Source organism: Megascapheus bottae, chromosome 27 (genome assembly GCF_031878675.1).
Source record: "Megascapheus bottae isolate mThoBot1 chromosome 27, mThoBot2.hap1, whole genome shotgun sequence".
NCBI lineage: Eukaryota > Metazoa > Chordata > Mammalia > Rodentia > Geomyidae > Megascapheus > Megascapheus bottae.
This window is the reverse complement of record NC_143535.1, coordinates 21484403-21507092: the sequence shown is the minus strand read 5'-3', so window position 1 is coordinate 21507092 and position 22690 is coordinate 21484403. Positions and strand designations below refer to the sequence as shown.

General features: G+C 37.3%; 1 pseudogene; it reads left to right on the top strand.

Moving 5' to 3' along the window:
* The first annotated feature begins 9322 nt into the window (after positions 1–9322).
* On the top strand, positions 9323–9509 carry LOC150045749 (metallothionein-1E pseudogene; annotated as a pseudogene).
* The last annotated feature ends 13181 nt before the right edge of the window (positions 9510–22690 follow it).

The following is a 22690-nucleotide window of genomic DNA, read 5'->3' as shown; positions in this document are numbered from 1 at the left end:
TCTGTCCATAAAATCAGAAAGGTAAAAACTGACAGTGGGAAAATTATAACAGAAGCATATGCATAAAGATGCTCACAAAGTTGTCCCATTCAGTAACTAAGCAAGATGCTTACATGTTTTCAAAAGAAAGATTATTTTTGTTTTTTTCCACTCTATTTCCTCCATTACCTATGTGGAAAATTCAAGGTATTCACAGCTCTGGGCATGGTCTTCATGCTTCTCTTCTTATCTTACTGAACATGGATCAAACAATTCAGAACAACAGGAATACAGATACGACGACCCATACCAGTATAAATGAAAACATGTGGGTCCACAGATCCATCTTGAACTCGTGTCTCAGCAAGTTCACTTGGGTTGTCTAGGCTCCTGGGTTTTCCTATTAAAAATGACTTTACTTTCTGACACAATTGTTCAACTAGTCCTCATTTCGCCTGACAAAACTAACAAATCTGCCTTCCCCTTTCCCTATGACCCTGAGCTCATAATTTTAAATGGACATTCAATTTAGGAGATTAAATTTCCAACAATGATTGAATGAATTTGCTTATGTTCCTTCTCTTTCTATTTTATGGACTAGTTTGAGGATCATTGGTGGTAGTTCTTTTTCAAAGGTCTGGTAGTGTTAGAAGTAAATTTCTCTGGCTCTGGGGTTTTCTTTGTTAAGAGACTCTTTACTATTGATTCAATGTCACCTCTCCTTATATATCTATTTAAGTTGCTTATATACTCTTGATTTCATTTTGTAGGTCAAATGTGTCTAGAAATTTCTTTCTTCTAGATGTTACAGCTTTATGGAATATGTTTTTTTTAAACATTCCCTAATGATTCTCTAAATTTCATTTTACTCTATTGTATCCTTCCTTTCACCTCCAATTTATTAATTTATGACTTCTCTTTCTTTGTTTTGATTTGTTTGGCTAAGATAAATGTTCCTTATCGTTACAAGGATCTAGCTCTGTTCCATTGGCCTTTTGTGTTGTTCTTTTAATTTCATTTTCATTATTCTTTGCTTTGATGTTTGTTATTTCTTGCTGCCTTGAGGTTTGGCTTGTATTTGTTTTTGCAAAAAATTGAAGTAAATCTTTAGGTAACTTACTTGAGATCGAGTTGACTTTCAATGTAAGCACTCATAGTGATAAAATTTCTCCCTGATACTAGCTCTGCTGTGTCCCCAAATTTCTGTTAAGTTGTGTGATGATTTTCATCTGTTCTTACATATGTTTTGTGATTTCCTCCTTACATGTTTGGTGACCACTGATCATTTAAAACTATATTATTCAGCCTCCATATCCTTTATATGTTCTGTAGTTTTATTGCTGTAAGTCACTAGTTTTATTTCATATTTAAATTTTCTTTGTGTTTGTTAAGACTTGCTTTAAATCCCAAGATGTAATCTCTTCTACAGAAAGTTCTATGGGCTGCTGAGACATATTATTTGATTATGACTTATAGATTTTTGCCTTTTAATGGTATCCCTGGATCTTGTATATTTCTTTAAGTATTTTCTTATTTTTTCTCCTATAATTGTCTGAATATTCTAATTCAAGGCTTGTCCTCAAGCTTTGATATTCTATTCTACTTGATCCAGTCTATTAGAGAGACTTTCAGGAAAGATTTATTGTTTGACTTATAGAGCCTTTTGTTTTCAGAATTTTAATTTGATTTTTTTGTCAAGATTGCTATATTCCATTGAATTCTTTTTCCATATCCTTTATTTTCCATATTTTATTCCCCTATTTATTTTTCTGTATTTATTCATGTTATTTTAATGTCCTCTTAACTTCATTAACAAATCTAATAATCATCTTAAATTATTTGTCTGATACGTCACCCATATTACTATCATTAGTCTATTATTGTAGAATTGTTAACTTCTGGAGGAATCTTGTGCCCTCTTTCTTTTTCATATTTCCTAGGCATCTGTATTTCCACATCTGGAGATTTTTATCACCTGTATGCTTTCCATCAAATTATTCTCAGGACTGGTTAGGGAAAAGTTAAAATATAGTTCTCATCACTGAACTAGGAACCAAACATTCAACTTCATAGTCAGAGCATGAGCTCCATCTTCAACACCACTCAGGGAAAAGTTATAGCTAGCTCCTCCTAGTTCTGACTACAGAGTTTCTTGCTGTATGTAGGCCGAGACCTGGGTCCATAAAGGGTTACTCATCCTCTTCAGAGCTACTTTCACTCTAAACACTTCCTTTCTTGATATACTGGGAGCCCTTGTGGGCTTTTTCAGCCTATGAACCAGACATGCTTGCTGCACAGACCGCCCCCCCCCAACATTGTGTGACTCGAAGGGCGGCGAGTATCCAAGCCTAGATCCCCCAAAAGTACTAGAGAGTAGAGAAGCAAAGAGAGCACTGAGTTCTGGGTTGGAGGCAGGGAATTAAATAGGTTCACCTACTATTTCTGCTGGTCTCAGCATTTTCAGACTCTGCCTAGTAATTAATATGGGAGGAAAGAGTCTGGTAAAAATCTAATTGTCCAGGGACCTGGACTCAGAGCTCTCAGTCCTAACAGGTGATAACCTCCACATAGACGAGAGGTGGATTACTATTATTACTAATTTCCAGCTCCCAATGTGACTTTGCAGAAAATGAGTACAGAATGAGTTCTTTGGTGTCTATGCCCAGGCACATCACTTACTGCCAAGAACCATCACGGAGTCTTCCATATGTTAAACGTGTGGTCTTCATGTGCATCTAGCCTTCTACTCATGATTATTTCACCTTATTTTTGATACGTGTCAGTGCAATATTCTGTACATCAGCATGCATAGTAACTAGTAAGCATTTTCAGTACTTTATTTGTTGTCAAATGAAATTTTAGTCTTACTTGTACATTTGCTGAGTTTCAATGGATTTATATACCTATTAACCCAAGTCCTATCAACATGTGGAAGGCTACGATTACCAGAATTTTTCTTAAAGCTTTGTCAATTAAAGCATTCTGCTTTTGGGGATATAAATGGTCACTAAGCCAAGACTTCTTTGATGTATTTAATTTAATATTTTTCTGCTCTAAATGGATGCTTTTATATCAATTCCAATTTACCATCACCAGAAATTTCCTAACGCGTAGCCTTCAAAGGTACACACATAACAATAGCCTGAGAGCTGCAGTACCCAAAGGGTCCACCCATGTTGAGTCAGCTCCAAAAGCATCACAGACATCAAACACAGACCAACCCAGAATCCCCAGGAAACAACGGGATAAAGAAGCAGCCTCGTTCTCATCCCCTCTGATTCTCTTCAGCTCCAGCTTCCACACAAAAAAATATGTGAATCATCCTGATAATAATCCTATAACATAGCTGTCATCTGAAAGAACAAGTCTTTCCCATCCCCCATCTCCATTCTCAATTGATTTCAACCACACTTCTCTTGGCAGTGTATGAATTTGGCTTCCACCTGTCATAACTCAGGAAAATATGTCAGGCAAGTGAAAAATAAAATCCAGAAAAACATCAAGAAAAAAAGGAGAAAAGAATCACTTGCCTTCAATTAGGAGGAATGATACTTTAGACTTGAGTAGGGAGAAACATTGGACTATATTCCAAGTTTTAAACCACAAAACTATATTCCAGATGAACAGCAAATAAAACTCTTATGTGAAGAGCCGAAATTGAAAACATTAAAAAATTAATCTACTATGTCTGTGATGTTAACCATGATAGTAATTGGACATGAGGACTTAAATTCATTATTTGAGCACTACTCTGGTCATAATACCTTGTACATGTATCATAATTTATAAAGTTTCTGATCTGGTCACCTCACTTTCCAAATCTGGTAAGATTAGATAGAGATTCTGAGAAGGCACATTTCCTTAAGTATAAGGGCTATGCAATGATTAAATGAGTGATTGCTGGAAACTTCCAGATTTCATGACTTCCTGACCACATGACTTTTTAGTCACTACATTTTCCAAGCTGGCTTTAGATCATCATTCTTTGTTTTTTTACTTGTATTTTTTTATTAAAGAATTTATTAACATTGATTTTTATATCATATTTCAAATGCCATGTTTAATAAACAGGTATTCAAGAAGGGAATCTCTATATACAATCACTGGCACTTAGATTTTAGAACATAATTAAAATTAAGATGAAGGTTTCTATGTCATAGGTACATATTTCTTTAGCTTAGTAAAAATTTAATACCCAGGGGTAATAGACTGTTCAGGAATTCATTGCTGTTACATTCATTTGACAAATGTATGTCCGTATTCTCTTTTTTGCATATTTGCAGAGTAATGCCTTGTCTAATAATTTACCTAGCTGTTTCCCTCCTATTACACACATTTTTTTCAATTTTTCAGATGACAAATATTGTCACAGGCAATATCGAAGCATAGGAACCTTTCTCTTTATGTTGGTTTATTACGTAAAATGGATCAAGGAGTCAGAACCTTTCTTGTACTCATGATCAATCCTACCAAATCTCCTCCCCAAAACATTGCATTAATTAAAGAAAAGTATCAGAGTGTCTATTTCATGGCACCTTTACTAGCATCAGATGATAGAAATACATTGAGCACTTCAAACTGGGGTGGTTCATAAAAAGTCAGGCTGGATAGTCTACCATATCAACTCAAACAAGGTTACAAAGCAGCCCTTTATCTGTAGATTTAGCAGGATATACATTAAGGTTCGACTTCACGTTCTCTGATTATATTTTGATTGTTGTTATTATGTCTCCAATTATATCATGATTGTTTTTATAATAAATCACTTCCCTTAAATTATTACTATAAATATATAGGAAAAATAATTAGTTCACATAATAGATGCTTAATATTTAGTCTTTTATGACTTGGGGAATCAAAATCATACTTAGTATGGGTGCATGGTAAGAAGACTTATGATCCACTCCTTTAGCAAATTTCACAATATTGTTGCTGTTAGCTTTACAAAATATTTCACAGATTAGGCCTCTTGTCTGAGTACTTTTATCTGTTTTGTATATTCCTCATATAACTTTGTTCTGTTGGTTAAAAAGCATTGCTACCCAATTTCCATATGATTAGATTTGCTCAAATGGATGTCAGAGTGACAAAACTGAATGTAGTAAAGACTTGTCTATTACAAAAACAAACTAGGCTGACATTCTTAAGATACAAGTGCTTGAATTCCAGAGATATAGTATAGCATGTTAACAAATTACAAAATATAGGATAAGTATGGTGCATCATTACAATAAATTTAGAAATTTAAAATAATATTTAATATGAAGTCTGATGTATAATTCATGTGTATTTTGGTTAGAAATTATAAAAAAATTTCTAAGTGACAATAGCTAACCATGTAATCTCTATATATCTCAAGGAGACTATATAGAAAACTGTGTTGAACTAATTAAGAAAAACAAAGACTCAAGAGTCACTATGCTTGATTTCAAGTCCTGCCTCTGTCACTTATCAGTTAAATAACTCTGGCCAATTTACTTGACTGTACTTTGTTTTCCTCATCTGTGATGTAGGAGTAGTAGTAAAATTCCCTGAAGTAATTACAGGGAAAAATGAGTAATTAGATACATAATTTCCCTTACCATGCTGTGACTTACCACAAATGATGAAGTAAAATTGACACACCTTTAGTAGAAGTAAACTTCAGTCTTTGAATTTTGATCTTTCCCCATGATAAGAATAGCAATTTAATGAATGCTCTATTGCAATACTGGGCAGTAGTGGAGCAAGCCACAGCTTTAAATTAATCACATAATCATCAGATGAAACACCACATCTCTAACAACATTTCTGATAGTGTTTTGTATCATAACATCCCATCATAATCACAAAAATGCCCATTTGTGTGCATACATGGGATAATTTCCTTAAAATAAAATGTCGTTTGTGTTAACTGATTTCACCCAAGTACAGGCTACTGTGATTATTCTGACCATGAGCATGTTTAAGTTAGTTAAAGCTAAGCTATAAATATAGTCCACATATTAAGTAAGTACTGTGTTTGTTGTTGTTGGGTTTCTTCTCTTTTCAGTGCTAATAGAATCCAGGGCTTTGTGCATGTGAGGCATGTATTGAGCTACACTTGAAATTTTTATATACATTTTTTGCTTATAGTATTTTCAATTTGCAATAGGTTTACTGAGGCATAACCCTTTTGTAAACTGAAGTGCAGCTCAACATATAGTGTTTAAATGTGTTTAGAATAGTGTCTGATATGGATCAAATGCCATATATATGTGTTTACTAAGTAAATAATTCACAAACTATGAGAGGGCTTCCGTGCAAAGTGGCAGATAGTCGCTTAGTCATTTTGATGCATCTCAAGCAGAAGTTAGGGGTGGTCCATTCTGTGGAAAGAATTTCTCATGGGTGGCCAGTGGCCCACTCCTCCACTGCATTCAATAAACCAATACTGAAGCTGAAGTCACCCTCCCACTGGGTGGTTTTATCTAGACCAGAAAACTTTTACAAAGGGCTGTCATATTTTAATTAATTAATTAATTAGCATATTTAATGTACAAATGGCTTTTACTGTGATATTTCCAGACATGCCTATCATGTTTGATCAACTGAATAAGACTAAATAGGCCATTCCATTTTCTATGTATTCAGCTCTAGCATTCACTCATGGATGGGACATTCCTGAGTGAAATGAACTGTTGGGTTGGACTTGGGCCACATGGAAAGCTTGCTGGCCCTTGTGTAGATTACACAGGGTCTGAGTAAGTGAGCTGGAAAGAAAAGTGGTTGTTGAGTGGGGAGTGGAGAGCAACAGGAAGTTAGAAAGGAAGATGGGATAGCCCACTATAGTGCCTGTTTGTGAAGTCCTACGTGTATTCACCTGGACTCTGAGCATGTCCTCTGCTCTGGGACACACAAAACATGGCATACAAAGAAACAAAAAGACAATATCTGAAGGAGCAATACACAGGTCATTCATTCTCATCACTGCATGTTTCATCATTGCTTTGCAAATTCTTGGAGAAGCAGCTTTTTGTTTTCCTCCAAATCAACTCCAAACCCTTGGAATAAATGCTGTCCCATTCTGTGGATGTTCAAGTGAGCCCTGGCTGGCTGTCATTATTTCTTCACCTGCAATAAGATCTCCCTAGGCACATATGGAAATGTGAAAGTTCAAGAGGGACTAATTCAGTGAGACTCTTCCAGGGGAAGCTCAGGCCCCCAGGGATGTGATTATACACTGATGGAATTTATGCGCCCTGGATGGGGAGATGATCTTTGCCTCTTGGCTGTGTCACAGTAATAAGTGGGAGACTGATTATTTCTAAGACTGCAACTCTTCCCGGCACTGATAAGAATGGAATGCAAGCTACCATGGAGATTCAGGTCACTAATTAGTCCCAGAAGCCTTCATGTCTTGAATAGCTGTTATATTAATTATGCATCAAATTCAAATGTTTGCAAAGGCCCAAGGCCAACTGTACTGCAGAGCACAGTGACAGCATGGAGAGATCAAGGACTGTCCTGCCCAGACCACTGCAGGGACCATTGGATGTAACCATGAGGCTGTCCCAGACTACAGTAACCCTGCCTTGATCTCTGCTTCAGCTGTTTGGAGCCTCCTGCCAGAGGGCTTGCTATCAGCACAGAGTGGACAAAAGCAGGGAAGGAAGAGAATGATGGTCTTCCTTCCATCCCATAGTTAGTGCTCAGCTGAGACTAGGTAACTAATTGTGAACTTTATTTCAAATAGTGCTTGCAGATGTTTGTTGTCATGGAGACAGCAAGTGTGGACTGTTGTCTAGTATTGCCTTTGCATTTGACTATAGCTTTACCTTTGGTTGCACTATTCCATCTCCTTGTCCTTCATCTCCTTTCCTTTGTTGTGTTCTCTTGTGAGCACAGAGTCAAAATATACTTAATGCTTGGTTGTAAAATAAACAGATGATAAATATCAGTCTCTGTGACTGTTAGGTTATAATTCCATCGAGGACCGGGGTTGAAGTCATAAACCACAAGAAGTGAAGCATGACCCACAAATAGACTTCAAGATGGAATTACAGCCCTGTAACTCAGAGTGGACTTTTGGAAAAAAAATAATTCCTCAACATAGCTTTAATTGAGTGAAAGTCCAACTGTGGTATCTTCTGATTAGTTCATCACAAGATTTCTGATGCATTTCTTTGTCTAGTGACAGGTGTTAATGGTAGGGTGAGCACCTGGCCAGTTCTCAAAAAGAGACTACTGGCTTTTTTTATTAAAGAATTTATTAACATTGATTTTTACATCATATTTCAAATGACATGTTTAACACACAAGTATTCAAGAAGGGAACCTCTGTATACAATCACTGGAACTTAGATTTTAGAATGTAATTAAAATTAGGCTGAGGAGATGACCGATTTGTGAAACCAGACCATTGGTGTCCCCACGCAAAAACCAGGGGAAGAGATGTTGGATTTCACAGTAACCTTAAGTGATCTTGAGCAGAGGAGATATTCTTGATCTGATGGGAAGAAATAATTCTTGTACAGCCATCTTTGCCATTGTTTTTCTTGACTTTGTCTCCTCTTTTTCCCCCTATTCATACGATAGAGTGGCTGTAGGAAGAGATGCACACAAACTCTATTTCTCTTCAATGTATTACCATTTTTCTAAATGTATTTACTGTTTCCCAAATTGGTTCTGCTTGATCTCATAACTCATTAAAGCACGTTGTCTCATAAACCCTAAGTTATGAAAAGCTTTTTCATGATGATTTCTTGTGTGATGAAAATAAATAGTCACACATTACAGAGAAAATAAACCAAATCCATCAGTTATTGAGTGGTTGATATTTAAATGGCAGTTCCTTGTGGTTATAAATTGAACCATCAAAGTCTCCTAACTGTTTACTGTAGCCTTGGCATTAAATAAAACATATGTGCAAAAGCTGGCATTCAATGAAACATATGTGCAAGGGTTTAATATATGGACATTTATTGCCAGAATTTGCACCAAAAAATCCATAACTTTTTGGGCGACAATTGGGTTTGAACTCAGGACCTTATACTTGCTAAGCAGGTATCTACTTACCAGACAGGTGCTCTACCACTGAGCCTTATTGCCAGTCCCCTGTCCTTTTGTCGTAGTAGTTACTTTTGAGATAGCATCTTGATTCTTGTCCTAACACATACTTGAACCATGATCCTCCTATGTTATGCTTCCTATGATTGCTGGCAGGTGTGTACCCAGCTTTCCATTGAGATGGAGCCCAGTGACTTTCTTAGCTTCTTCTGGCCTGCAGCCTAAATTCTCCCAATTCCAGTTCCCAAGTAGCTAGGATGATAAGAGTGAGCCACCAAAGTGTCAGCCCGGTGACTCCAGCCTCCCCAAGCTCAGCATGGACCCCAACTGCACCTGAGCCGTGGGTGGCTCCTTCACCTGTGCTGGCTCCTGTAAGTGCAAAGAGTACAAAATGCACTTCCTGCAAGAAGAGCCGCTGGTCCTGCTGCCCCTTGGGCTGTCCCAAGGGTGTCCAGGGCTGTGTCTGCCAAGGAGCAACTGAGAAGTGCAGCTGCTGTGTCTGATGTGGGGGGCGCCCAGCCCCCACCTGTAAATAGCGATTTATGTGTCCCAAGTTCGGATTTTCACTCAACCCTGACCTGTTTCCCACTGTCCTTTTTCTATGAAGTTAACACATGGCAATAAATATTGTTGACTTGAAAACAAAAAGAGCGAGCCACCAGCTCCTGGCTTAGAAATTATGTATTTTTTCCCATTGTTCACTTCACTCAACAAGTCTGAAGGTATCAGGAAATAAACATTTTATCTGGCCTGGTATACCTCTCCACACAGAGAATATATAATGCTATGCATGACAGTGTGAAGGAAAGAAAATCAACAAAAATCATTTCAAGTCATTTTTCAAAATGGACTAAAGAAACCTTTTTTTCGTTTTTTATTATCAAAGTAATATATAGAGGGCTTACAGTTAATTCGCCAGATAGTAGGTACATTACTTCTTAGACATTGATACCCCTTCTTATGTTTTGTCCCCAATTCCCTCCTCCCAATCATCTTGTTTCTCCCCCTCCCTTTCCTATTTCAAATAAACATATATACAATATACCAGGTAACAAAGTTAGATACAGTAACAATATGAGATTAACCAAAGGGAAAGAAAGCAGAAGAGAAATAACATAGTACATTAAGAACAACATTCACGCAAGATAAAGATCTTGTTTCTATATGCTAGACATCCTTTCATTTACTTTCATCCTATATGACCTTATGTATCTAGGTTTTGCGCTATTGTAATCCTCTGCCAGGAGAGTCCTAGATGTGTCCTAATTTTCACAAGTGAGTGAAACAATTGAGCCTATGTTCCTTTGGGTCTGGCTTACTGCACTTAATATGATTTTTTCCAAGTCTTTCCATTTCCTTACAAATGGGCAATGTCATTCTTTCTGATAGCAGCATAGAATTCCATTGTGTATAAATACCACATCTTGTTGATCCAATCATCTACTAAGAGGCATCTGGATTAGTTCCATATCTTCACTATGGTAAGCAGGGCTGCAATGAACATTGTTGTGAAAGTGGTTTTAGTGTGTCCTTGTTTCTAGACTTTTGGGTAAATATCAAGGAGTGGATTTCTGGGTCATCGGGAAACTCTGTGTTTATAGTCTTTTGAGGAAATTCCAGCATCTGTTGTTATTAGATTTCTTAATCATGGCCATTCTAACTGGAGTGAGGTGGAATCTCAAAGTTGTTTTGATTTGCGTTTCCTTTATGGCCAGAGATGTTGAGCATTTCTTCATGTGTCTATAGGCCATTCTTATTTCCTCTTCAGAGAAGTCTCTCTTTAATCCCATCTTTTAATGGGATGGTTGTTTCTTTGAAGATTTGTTTTGGAGAGATTCAATTATTTTAGCTGTAGCTACATTTTAGATATGAAGCCTTTGTTGTATGGCTAGTGAAGAGCTTCTCTCACTTTGTGGGCTTTGTATTTAACTTGCTAGCTATGTCCTTTGCCATACAGAAGCTCTCTGAAGTTTAATGCAGTCCCATTTGTCCAAACTTCCTTTAATTTGTTGTGTTTCTGGGTCTTTTTTTTTTTTTTGCCAGTCGTGGGCTTGAGCTCAGGGCCTGAGCACTGTCCTTGGACTTTCTCAAGGCTAGAGCTCTAGCCCTTGAGCCTCAGCACCATTTCCGGCTTTTTTCTATGTATGTGGTACCGAGGAATCGAACCCGGGTCTTCATGCATGCTAGGCAAGCACTTTAACCACTAGTCCAAACTCCCAGCCCCTCTGGGTCTTTATTAAGAAATTTTTGACCTGTGCCAAGGAGACCTAGTGTATCTCCTATTCCTTCTTGTAAAGTTTTCAGTGTATTTGCTTTTACCTTGAGATCTTTGATCCATTTGGAGTTAATCCTGGTGCAGGGTGACAAAGAAGGATCCAACTTTAGTTTTCTGCTGGTGCTTAACCAGTTCTGCCAGCACAACTTGTTGAAGAGGCTGTCTTTCTTCCATTCTATTTTTTTTTTTGGCTCCCTTATCAAGGATTAGGTGGCCATAGGTCTGTGGATTGATTTCTGGATCTTCAGTTCCATTCCATTGATCCTTAGATCAAACAGACAATTTTTTAAATCAGATTTATTGGGTTATATTGTGTGTGTGTGTGTGTGTGTGTGTGTGTGTGTGTGTGTGTGTTATGTGGATCCTGTTGAACACAGGGCTTGGGCACTGTCTCTGAGCAGTTTTACTCAAAGCTAGCAGTCTATCACTTGAGCCACATCTCCACTTCTGTATTCCTTTATACTGGTTAATTGCAGGTATGAGATTTACCAACTTTCTTGCCAGGGCTGGCTTCCAACTATAATTCTCAGATTTTAGCCACCTGAGTAGCTAGGATTACAGGTGTGAACCACCAGTACCTGGCTTGTATTGATAACTTTTGTGATTTGATTTTATTTTACTGATGACTAATGATTTTAGATGCTTCATATACTCATTTCCCATGATGCATGTCTTCTTTGCGAAGTACAGCTCATTCAAATTCTTTAATTATTATTCTGTAATGTATTGTAGTGAGGCATAAGTAATTCTGACTTGTCTTAAATGCAGTTCTTAATTGTGTTTGCAAATCTTTTATTTGGCCTGGAGTCAGTCTGGGCAGTTGATTCCTGCTCCTCCTGGGATTAGTGGGCGGCTCAATTGGGCTGGGCCAATTGCTTCAAATACAGCCTTCGCCATGACTCCTCTTCATACGAACCTATCCTTATGATCCTATTATCTCCTGTTCCCCAAGCAGAGGTAACTAGGTTCTAAGAATAGGTGCTCTAACTGAATGGAAGTGAAGTGAATGTTACAGTGTCTTATTGGACTCTAGCAATGGGTTGCCCTCAGTTCCATCATACTTCATTTGTCAAAGCAGCACAGAGCTCACCCGATCCAAGGGGAAGAACATAAACTGTGTTTGTTATATGGCAGCAGGGGTATGTTTTGTGAAGCCATATTTAATCTTCTATTTTTCACCCGTTGGTTGAAATGAGTGGTTAGAATGGATGATCTACATTTATCTCATAAAATTAAGTTTAGTCTCTCATGAGACCTAAGAAAGTTGATTTCCTGCCTTTTCTCTCCAATACACTAAGAAAACTTGGAGGTCTTTGGGAAAAGCAAGTCAAGTATGTATTTTGTCTAATTATTTTTCTATTATTTCCACGTTAATGCCAGACAGATTTCTACTTGCTTCTAATGCTTTACAATGCTTTCAAACAATTGGTTTTGCATTTTGAAATTATTTATCAATGTTTTGGGCATTATTAGTTTAATAGAAGGCTGAAATCTGAAGATCACAGTTTAAACCCAGCCTACATAGACAAATCCATGAGACTCTTATCTTCAATTAACCAATGAAAAGCTAAAAGTGGAAGTATGGCTCAAGTAATAGAGTGCAGGCCATAAAATAGCTAAGTGAATTCAATATCCTGAGTTCAAGCTCTAGTACTGGCACAAACAAAGCAAACAAAACAAAACAAAACAATAAAAGACCCAAGATATTGGGTTTCATTGAAAATGAAACATAAGGTGGCACCGATAATCCTAGATACTCAAGAGGCTGAGATCTGAGGAGGATCATGGTTCAAAGCCAGTCCAGGCACTAAAATGTCCGTGAGACTCTTATCTCCAATTAATCACCAGAAAACCGAAGTGGCACTGTGGCTCAAGGAGTAGGGTGGTAGAGTTGAGCTAAAGAGCTCAGGGACAGTGCCCAGGACCAGAGTTCAAGTCCCACGACTGACAAAAAAAAATTAAAGTGAGAAAATGTAAAAGTAACCTTAAATAATAAATGAAGTGTGAGGATCAAATACAAGCAAAAGAGCATTCACATAGAAAACTATATGTGATCTAGGAGAACGTATTGGTTATTTAACTTTATAAAATGGTGCTGTAGTCATTTAGATTTTTGAGGCCTAGGTGCTAATGACCTTGTAATTTAATGCATCCTTTGATTTCTATTTTGGTAAATACAAAAGAGAAAAGCCCCAAAGATTTATAATTCATGCGGTCACTCTAAGGTTAATGAATATATAAGAAAAATTCTTTAAAATTCTAAAACTTTATTTTAGATGGCATTTACTTTTTAGTTTCACTCATGAGTTCATGAGTTCAAGAAGAACCGTAGTATGGTTTAGAAAATAATAACAGTGAACACATTCCATTTTCTTAGGGTATCAATTTTATTATGCAGTTGGGTATCTCTTTCTTTCTTTCATTCTTTCTCTCTTTCTCTCTTCTTTCTTTTGTGTGTGTCATGGGGCTTGAACTCTGGGCCTGGGCCCTGTCCCTGAGCTCTTCAGCTCAAGGCTGAAGCCATAACCCCACTTCCCATTTTCTTGTGATTAATTAGAGATAAGAATCTCATGGTTTTTTGTGCCCCAGCAGGCTTTGAACCATGATCCTCAGATCTCAGCCTCCTAAGTAGCTAGGATTACAGTCATGAGCCACCGTGCCTGGCTAACACCACATTTTATACTAAACTTGGATGCATTGTCGCGTAGAATACAAATATCAAACAGATTTAAACCTAAAAAGGCAAATTAAAGCAACTCACTTAGATGTGGAGGGATGAAGTCTTCTGTGATATTCTGACAGAACATCTTGAGAAATGTTTTAAATTCTCTGTACTCTGCATACAGTGTCTGAAATCATACTCAATGTGTAAGGTCTATAACCATTATTAGATCTATGCCAGGAATGTTCTCTATTTACCCTGACATCTATTGTATTTCTTTAACTTGTATAGCTGAAAGGAGTTTTTATTCTGGATTAAGTGAAACCCTTAAAACTGTTGATCTGCTCTTTAGTATATTTCTTGTTGTTGGTGGGTTTAGGTGAAAGGTCTATTTCCCGATCCTCCAAGAAGATAAAACAAAGATGGCAGCTCTCTCTTCTGTTCCAATGACAGACCAAACTGAGATGAGCATAAACTACTTGTTCCAGTTGATTTGTGAGGGGCAAAGCAGGAATAGGTTTGCAATGTAACTTGTGGGTTGGTTTCTTCCATCATGGGCTTTCAGAGTGCAGCAGTCCTCTAAGGTAAAACGGTGGAGACCTTGACAGGCCAATACCATGAAAGAGGAGAAGGAAATCTCATTTGAACCATTTTTTTCATACATAAACTCTAACCCGTTAGTCGTGATCGAAAATGCATCCTTATCAAACTATAAAATCTAATTTCCCTTCTTCTCTTGAATAGAAACCAGTCATGGTGACTCACTTTCAATGAAAAGAAGGACAAATTGACATTATGATTATTCACACAGTGGCAGGAAAGGCAATCAAACTTTGCTCAGAATGCTCTCTTTTTCTCTTTCTCAGTTTTATCTTTTTGGAACCCATGAAATGAATAGGTAGACAATTCAGCTACCCTAAATCTACCCACACTGCAAAGAATACTCATAGACATAGAGAATGTTGCTCCTGGCCTCCAACTTTTCCATACTTTCGTTGTTTGAATTACTCCAGTGCAATAGCTCCATCCAATCATATGCTCTAGGGGCTCTCAGATGATCCCAGTCTTCAAACTGCTCCATCTATTGCCAATGGAGCTGAAAGCCACCCCTGCTGAGACTTGCCTAAATTACAGATTTATGAACAAAGCAACTACTACTGTTATTGTAAGCTACATAGTCTTGAGATTATTTGTTAGAAACTACCTGACAATTGAATGGATTATGTCCTGTTGTTGAAAAAGTGAGACTTTAAGAAAGTTTTCATTGGGCCAGGAGTTTGGCCTAGTGGTAGAGTGCTTGCCTAGCATGCACCAAGACCCTGGTTTGATTCCTCGGTACCACGTACATAGAAAAAAAAGCCATAAGCGGTGCTGAGGCTCAAGTGGTAGATCTCTAGCCTTGAGAAAGTCCAAGGACAGGGCTCAGGCCCTGAGCTCAAGCCCAGAACTGGCACCAAAAAAAAAAAAAGAGAAGTGATGCTGTGGCTCAAGGGTAGAGAGCTAGCCTTGAGAAAGTCCAAGCATAGTGCCTGGGCCCTGAGTTCAAGCCCCAGGACTGGCAAAAAAAAGAGAGAAAGTTTTCATTGTAAGCAAAGAAAGATGACAGAGGAAGTTAAAAAAAACACAGTGCAATTAAAAAGAGAAAGGGGTTGGATAAGTGAAAACTGACTTACATAGATATTATAGCACTTCAGAAGTTTTAAATTAGAAATGATATTAGAGATCCTAACACTTAACTTATGTCTTAAAAATAAAATTCAAACCAGGCACTGGTGGTTTATGCCTATAAGCCTAGCTAATCAGGAAGCTGAGATCTGAGGCTCACTGTTCAAAGTCATCCTGGGCAGGAAAAGTTTGAGATCCTCTTATCTCCAATTAGCCACAGAAAGCCCAAAGTGGAATTGTGTGGCTCAAGTGGTAGAATGTCAAGTTCAAGCTCCAGTACTGGCACAAAACCATAAATAGAATAAAATTCAAAACATTACCTCCTTTGGGCATTCCAGAACCAAATAGAATCCAAGAACCCAAAGTTCTACTAATTATAGCAGCTTTTTTCTCAGGGCTCATAAAATAATACTCATCAATTTAGTAAATGAAAAACAGAAAACAAACAAAAAAGCAAGGACAAAGTCAAATGAAAAGAAAAGCAACAACAAGAAGCAAAAAAAATACCATATAACCAAAGATTATTCTAGCACAGTTGTTTGTGTCATGCTTGCACCTGCCTCATGAAACAAGTGCCCCTACCCTCAGGTCCTGGATGGTAAAGGAGTTAGGAAACCACATGAGAATGCATGGTTCTTGTTTTAATGCTGGTGAGATTAGACAGCCTGGTTTTTTAGAGACCAGATAACAATATATTTTTGGCAGACTTCCATTCAGTAACAAATGTGTTAAGTAGTTTAGGCACCTTAATGTGTGTGTGTGTGTGTGTTTGTGAGCCAGTACTGGGACTTGAATTCTGGGCCCAGGCACTCACTGTCCCTCAGCTTTTCCACTCAAGTGGTGCTATACTACCTGAACCACATCTCTACTTCTAGAATTTTTCCTTTGGGTGGTTAATTAGAAATCAGAATCTCAAGGACTTTTCTGCCCAGACTGGCTTCAAATTGTCATTCTCAGTTCTTAGCTTCCAGAGTTACTAGGATTAAAGCAAGTGGCTGATTTTTTTTCAAGAGATATTATTTTTTATTGTAATTAATAAAAGGGTTACATGATATTTGCCAGATAGAAGGTGCATTAATTCACATATATTGATACCCTTTCACATGTCTTGGTCCCCATTACCCTCCTTTCCACCCCCCACCCCGTCTTGGTTTTCCCCCCTTCTCTATCCAATTTCAAATAACCAATTAAGCATATATAAAATATATCAGATAACAAGGTGAAATACTGTAACAATATGAGATAACCAAGGGACAGCAAAAGAGATGAGAGATAACATAGTACATTAAGGACAACAATCATTCATTGTATGGCTTTTGTTTCAATATCCTGGAGGTCTTTTCAATTAGCTTCATACTATATGGCCTTATGTATCAAGGTTTTGCTCAATTGCAGATCTCTGCTAGTAGAGCCCAAGGTTTCTACTGATGATGACAAATGAGGGGAACCATTGAGCCTAATTTCCTTTGAGCCTGGCTTACTTCACTTAATATGATTTTTTTCTAAGACTTTCCATTTCCTAACAAATGGGGTGATGTCGTTTTGTACACAATGGATTTTTTTTTACAAATCATTTTATCTTTTTTTCCAGTCCTGGGGTTTGAACTTAGGGCCTGTGCACTGTCCTTGGGCTCTCTCAAGGGTAGAGCTCTTCCACTTGAGCCACAGCACCATTTCAAGCTTTTTCTATGTATGTGTGCTAAGGAATCAAACCTGGGTTTCTTGCATGAATACTCAACCACTAGCCCAAACTCCCAGTCCCTTATTAGTGTCTTTCAAAGCACCAATCTTTTAATTGGATAAAGTTTAATTGGTTTTGTCTCTTTGATATATCTGATATTTTTTGTGTCCTATTATTTGAAAAATTTAAAGTTGAACTGTTGAGAGGAAAAAGAAGACAATCTAAAAAGAAAATTCAAGGTATTATTAAGAGAGCATTAGTTCTTAGTTTCAAGTACATATCAAATCAATGAGGCTAAAGTAACAAAGACAACCAAAATAGGAAGTATGCTTTGGAACTATCTCCAGAAATTTTAAGTTAGATGGATTTAGGGTAGAAGCTAATCACTGATATTTTTGGCAGATCCTTCAGTGATTCTAAAGTTTATTCATGAGAAAGAACTATAAAAAGGAGGTTGATTGTATGCGATACATGAAATTGATTTCAAAATGCACAGGGCTTTAGATAGTGGAGCATTTTATAATTTTCATAAATCACACATTGAATTGTACATAACCGAAGAATGAAAGAAATATACACATTGTAAAAATTGCCACATGTACATTATATACAATTTGATAGATACTTAAACATCCTTAACTCGTTTTATGGAATAAGGTAATGTGACAGAAAGTAAGCCACAATTGCTGGATTCTCCAGCAATCTCCAGCAATTGTGGAAAAGTGCATATGGCTCAAAACCAGGGTGATTTTAATGGTGATATCAAAATGCCAATATAGTGATGTGAGCAACAGGCTCTGAAAGGAGACCTGGAGTAGGCTCAGTAATAATGCCCTTCCTTAACATGCTTTGAGGCTTTTTATTTGATTCATATCAGCCAAAAGAAAATCTCCAGAAGACACTAAAGAATTGCTAGCCAAGATATTTGCCCAGTCATCTGAAGATGACCTTTTAATCATTATGGTTAAAAAAGCCATGAAAATAAATAACATCTTTTATTAAAAAACAAAGCTCTTTAAAAAAGGAGAAAATTACTGTAGAAAAATAGAAATACAATAGAAAAAAATGCTGGTGCATTTTGAAGCAATTGACTTGAAATATTTATTTATAGGCAGAACTCTCTATTATAGCAAAATTCAGAGTGAGCAAATCTTCTTCCTCCAAAACACAAGCATAAAACTGGAAAAGTGATTAAAAATAACTGCTTTGGGACTTTGAAAATCAACCAGTGACAATTTGAGAACTGTTCATTCATGAGAAGTTGCTACAACATTAGATAAGGACAAGGATGTACAGATAACTTTTTGCTGAGATTTAACCTCCCTTTTAGCATCTCTGAAAACCAAGTTTTATTGAACCTTTATTGGCCTTGAAGACTACAATTTGAGGCCAGCCTATGCAAAGTTAGCAAGACCCTTTCTCAAAAACAAAATATTTACCTGGGATGGTACTGGCTGGCAAATCCAGCTACTTAGGAGGTGCATATAGGGGAAAATCATGGTCTAAGTCTGGGCTGGGACAAAGTGTGAGTCCATACCTGAACAATAAGCTAAAATAGAAGAGCAGGAGGTAAAATGAAATGATCGGAGCATTTACATTGGAGGCATTGAGTTTAATCTTCCATATTGCAAAATGGTAAAAGATCAAAAAGGCTAGAGATATAACTTAAATTGTATCTATGCAGTGACTAACAGGCTCAGATTTTTGGATTATTTTTCAGTGTCATTTTCTTAAAAAAAAAAAGAAGAGAAAAATTAAAATGATACACCAGATTTGTGCAATGTGAAAACAGCCATAAAAGAGGAATAGAGGAATATCAATAACAAAAAATATATGAGCTCTGTAGTAAGCAAATGGTAAGTACATCCATGTCAGCAACCACATAAAGTAGCTCCTAAATTGAACACTCTAAAGAAGTCATAGATTGTCACATGTACTACAAAAAGATTTATTTATATACTAATTAACAAATACTTTAGATTCAAAATGCAACTGGATTGAAACAGATAAACAATACAAATAACAGCTATAAGAGAGCTAGAGTAGTTATATTAATGTCAATTTTTTTTAATTTTATGTTTTATTGTCGAGGTAATGTATAGACGGGTTACAGTTACCTTCACCAGATAGTAGATGCATTGCTCATCACACATTGATACCCCTTCTAATGTTTTTGTCCCCATTTCCTTCTTTCCCACACCCCCCCACTCCCTTTCCTATTTCAAATAAATGTATGTATAATAGACCAGGTAACAAAGTCAGATACAGTAACAATATGAGATTAACAAAAGGGCAAGACAGGAGAAGAGAAATAACATAGTACATTAAGAACAACAACCATACAAGATAAAGCTCTTGACAAACAAAATTTTTAGAAAATAAATATTTCTAGAAATATTTAGAAATAAATATTTTACAATTATGAAAGGTCAAAATATCAGAAAGATATAATGATTACACATGCATTTATACCTAACAACAGGATTCTAACATTCATGAAGCATAAAAAAGAGCACTGAAAGGCAATAACTCACATTATAACTCAAGTTGTAGGCTAAGCTCTAAAGGTTTCAGCATGTCAAGTCCAGCCATTTGCCCTAATACACCAAATAAAGAGCTGAGTAGTGATGAAAGCCTAAGAAAGATTTATTAGGCATCACAGGTGGGATGATTAATCATTCCATCTTCAGAGTACAGAGATGAATTTTAAGTCTAAGTAGCAGAGGAATTAGGGCAGAGAGTGAGAGGTATGTGCAACTGGACAGGCCCAAAGTGTAGTCCGAGCTGCGGCCCGAGCTGTGGCCTGAGCTGTGGTTCTGTACATCTCAGGACTGGTCAAAGAAGGGCCTTGTTAAGATAAGAAAGCCCAGGGGATAGTTTCAACTGCAGTCACAAGATGTTTATGCATCCGTTCAGTTCACCTGGATTCTAGGATGACCTTAGAAGACAATGACTCAGAGCAAAGAACACGGATACAAAATGACAAGATCTTCTCTTGCTTAGTTATCCTGGGAACCATTTGTAGCTTCAACAATGCTTTCCACATGCAAGGATGTTTCCCCATGCCTGTTGTATATTCAATAATTATCATTCAAAAGTTCAAGATGTTTAGTATTGATAATAAGTAGATAAAATCATTAAAACAATTTGTTTTTGCCAGTCCTGAGGTTTGACCTCAGGGCTTGGGCACTGTCCTTGGACACATGTTGCTCAAGTCTAGGGCACTGCTACTTGAGCCACAGGGACACTTTGGCTTTTTTGTGTATGTGGTATTGAGGAATTGAACCTAGGGCTTTGTGCATGCTAGGTAAGCACTATACCACTAGGCTACACTCCCGGCCTTTAAAGATAATTTTTAAAACACTATGAATCATCATGCTCTAATTAACATATATTAAGCAGCTTATTACATATTTTTCCGTTACATGTGAAAAATTCACCAGAATAGAGAATATGATAACCCTTAAAACAAGTCTTGGAGTCAAAGTATATTTTTCAACCATAATAGAATTGAATTTAGAAAACTTAAGAATCCCTCACAGTATCTAGAGATTAGATGGCATTTTAAAATTATAATTGTGATGTACAGAAGGATTACAGTTACATAAATCAGATGAACACATTTCTTTTTGAACAGCATTATTTCGTCCCTCATTGTCTCCCAGTTTTGTTTTCACTTCTGACCCTCGTACTTCCCAAGTTGTATAGTTCATTTCCAACATGATATCCAGCATCACTGTCAACTGGCTTACCTTTAGTCCCACTGTTTCTGGATTTTCCCTCAGTTAAAGAGTACAGTTAGACAAACAGTACAGAAATAAAAAACACTGGAGAAATCAAAATAAAAGAACCACAAACAATACAATTACATTTTTAAAAAAAAAACACCTCTTATTTCCATTTCTTGGTGTTTGATATGCATCATTTTATATGATCATATGCACATGGCTATCTAGCCCTATGCTCCTCTCCTAAGAATACCCTCTTTGGTTTCACTGTCCTCTTTGTCCTAGAGTCCCATTTAAGAATGTCCGAGTGTAGGGTTTGGACTGCGAATGTGGCCTAGAGGTAGAGTGTCTGCCTAGCATGCACAAAGTCCTGGTACCACATACATAGAAAAGGCTGGAAATGGTGCTGTGACTCAAGTGGTAGAGTGCTAGTCTTGAGAAAGCTCAAGGAGTGTCCAGGCCCTGCGTTCAAGCTGCAATACTGGCAAAAGTAAAGGAGAAGGAGAAGGTGGAGGAGGAGGAGGAGGAGAAGAAGGTGGAGGAGGAGTAGGAGGAGGAGAAGGCAGAGGAGGAGGAGGAGGAGGAGGAGGAGAGGAGGAGGAAGAGGAGGAGGAAGGAAGTGGTTCCTGTGTAATATTTTGTCTTTTATTCTCCATTGGGTTTACTTGTAGATTTATAGGCATGTTTCCAGTTCTTACAAATGAGGGAAGCCATGGAGCCTATGTTCCTTTGGGTCTATCTTACTTCACTTAATATGATATTTTTTCAAGTCTTTCCATTTCCTTATGAATGGGGTAATGCCATTCTTTCTAATGGAAACATCAAATCCCATTATGTATAGATACACCACATTTTCTTGATTCATTCATTCACTAAGGGGAATCTGGGTTGATTCCACAATGCTGGAATGGCACATGGTTGTGCTTGTGGCTTTACTATGGCTTGGTTTGTGGTAGATGACACAATTTTAAAAAAGCCCAAATTTAAAGAAGAAATCACAAAGGAAGTTAGGAAATATCTTGCCTGTAAAGAAAATTAAAACACATAAAAAATATATGGAAGCTGTATGCTGGTGAGTCACACTGTAATTCTAGCTACTCTGAGAATCTGGATTCAAAGCCAGCTCAGGTGGGAAATTCTGTGAGACTCTTGTTCAATTTACGACTAGAAAAACCAGAAGTATAGCTGTGGATCAAAGTGATTGAGTACTAGCCTTGTATAGAAAAGCTCAAGGACAGCGCCCAGGGCATGAGTTCAAGCTCATGACCAAGAAAAAGTAAATAAAAACATTAAAAAAGTGTATTGGAGTCAGCTAATGCACTGCTTAAAGGGCAAGTTATAGGAAATGGTTCGGTGGCTCAAGGGGTAGTGCAGGAGCCTTGAGCTGAATAGCACAGGGACAATGTCCAGGCCCAGAGTTCAAGCCACACAACCGAGGACAAACACACACACACACACACACACACACACACACACACACACACACACATACACACACACGCAAGTTGTCTACTTTAAACATGTATATAAAAGAAGTTGTATTCATTGTTTAGATAACTCATTGTTATACATGAGAACAATTTTCATTTATGAAAAATTTATATTGCTTGTTTAGTGCTGGAAATGTCACCATGTGATAGAGGAAGACTTCTGTCAACTTTCCAGGTTTCATC